Genomic DNA, 2344 nt, shown 5'->3' with positions numbered 1-2344 from the left:
ACATGACAGACCATGGAAACACATGACAGACCATGGAAAGAATCTCTTTAATGAAAGGAAGGTAAAGCGACTCAGAGCAGATGTCTGGAACACACATCTCACAAAGGATGTGTGCCCAGATATATTAAGAAGTCTTTCAGAACACTGTGTAGTACAAGAGAAAAAGGGCTCAAGACCGGAACACACACCTCACTGAAGAGGACAGATATCTTAAAGGCCACCAACACATGACAAGAGCCTCAATTTCACTCAACCCAAAGCACCAACCCCACTGCCATCCAATAGTGACCCTACAAAACAACTGCTCTGCAGGGATGCTAAGTCTGGAAATCGTCACGGAAGCAGACAGCCTCATCTTTCTCCCAAAGGGGCGCTGGTGGACCTGAACCGCTGACCAAGCAGTCAGCAACCCTACACTTAACCCATTATGCCAACAAGACTCCTTTCGATTTCACTGTTGTTGTTGTTAGGTGCATTCGAGTAGGCTCCCATTCATAGCGACCCTATGCAAAACAGATGAAATGCTGCCCATCCTCACAACTGTCCATCTCAGTCCAGCTGCTGCCGCCACTCCACCCTCTCCTGGAGGTCTTCCTCTTCTTCGCCAACCCTTCACTTTACCAAGCATGATGTCCTTTTCCAGGGACTGGTCACTCCTGATCACATGTCCCAAGTACGAGAGACGAACTCTCACCATGCTGACTCCTAAGGGGCATCCGGATGTACTTCTTCCAACACAGAGTTCGGCCCTTCTGTCCATCCGTGGGACTTTCCACATGCTTCTCAAATACGACATTCAGAAACACCAGCTCTTCACTGTCCAACTCTCACATGTATGTGAGGTCACTGAAAATACCGTGACTTTGGTCAGGCACACCTTATCCCTCAGACTGATCTCTTTGTCCTTGAACACTCTAAAGAGGCTTCGTGTAGCTGATGTGCCCAGTGCAGTAGGTCATTTGATTTCTTAACTGCTGCTTCCATGAGTGCTGACAGTTAACCCAAGCCCACAGGCTACATGAATCAGGCAGTGGTCTAAGTGTGGCCTGTGGACTGGACTCTGCCAAGTCCTGGCACAGTCCTCACCCACATGGCACCGCCTCCCTGGGGTCCCCACCTAGAGACAGACCAAGGATGCAGCCAGATCTCTTCCTGGGTGCATGTTCCCACCACTGGTCCATTCACAGCCATCAGCCCTGCAGCAGGTGGTCTCACTAGGTCTTGGGGGACTCCCACCCACGACCGAGGGTCCATAGTGAACCCCCATTCAGACTGCCAGGACTCCGTCTTCACATGCCCCCCACCCAGGCCTCCACAACATAGACTCCCATCCCAGCCTCTGCAGCTTTGCCTGGGTGGCACCTCGCTATGGCTGAAGAAAAGCAGCTGGTGTGCACACATGATGGGGAGATGGGGTTCAGTCCTGTTCCCAGTGGGGTCACCTGCTTGTCCAGCATCCCCCCAGCACTGCCTGCTGGTCAGCAACTGCAAGCAACTTGGCCAGCAGCAGCCCCCTGCCCGGCCTGCAGATTGCAGTTTCCAGGTGTTGATGGTGGCAGGACAGCTCAGTCCTGGTCTCTCAGTTACAACCAGGAGTGGGAGCACAGAAAACCCTGTGTGGACAACCCAGAGCAAGCGTGTGCCAACACAATTTAGAAAAACCCTAACTGAACCAGTGCTGTTGAGTAGGTCTGACCCATAGCAACCCTACAAGAGAGAGAACTGCACCCCAGGTTTTCAAGGCCGTGGATCTTAACCGGAGACTGCCTCCTCTCTCTCCTGTGGGGAGACAGGGTTTCGAGTCAAAGCTTAACCCACTCACTGCACCACCAGCGTTTCTAAATAAAAGTTAGGGTAAGTGCTATAGCAGTCGGTAAGGAGTGTTCTGTGTCCGCGGTAACAAGAACTTACACCTGTATTTCTTCCAGAGCTCCGTTAACTTAGAAAACATCGGGCTGTAGGCTGTGTGTTTAGAAATGGGAAGGGGTTCGGAGTAGGTGGTCCCGGCTTGTCCTAAAGAGTCTGGCCAAACAGGGTGGCACTACCTAACTCTATGGGTGCTTGACTCTAAGAAACGTGCTCAGGATCGCATCTAGAAGCATCGGATGAATAGGTGGTGGATGGACTGAGGACACACTGCTCTGGGCTCTCCGAATGACTGAGAGCCGCACTCCAAACACAGCGACAGCCGGGAAGACTGCTCCGGGCAGCTGCAGATGGACCTGCAGTTTACCTTGACCTTGAAGGTCTGGGAACTTCCCACCACTGATGTGCACTGAGCTTTCCAGGTTGAACTCAGCAGAGTTTATGTCTGGTTTTTGCTGAACTCCTGACCTCGTGCACA

Source organism: Chrysochloris asiatica, unplaced genomic scaffold, assembly GCF_000296735.1.
Source record: "Chrysochloris asiatica unplaced genomic scaffold, ChrAsi1.0 scaffold00105, whole genome shotgun sequence".
In the NCBI taxonomy this organism is placed as follows: Eukaryota; Metazoa; Chordata; class Mammalia; order Afrosoricida; family Chrysochloridae; genus Chrysochloris; species Chrysochloris asiatica.
Note: the sequence above shows the minus strand (reverse complement) of the source record.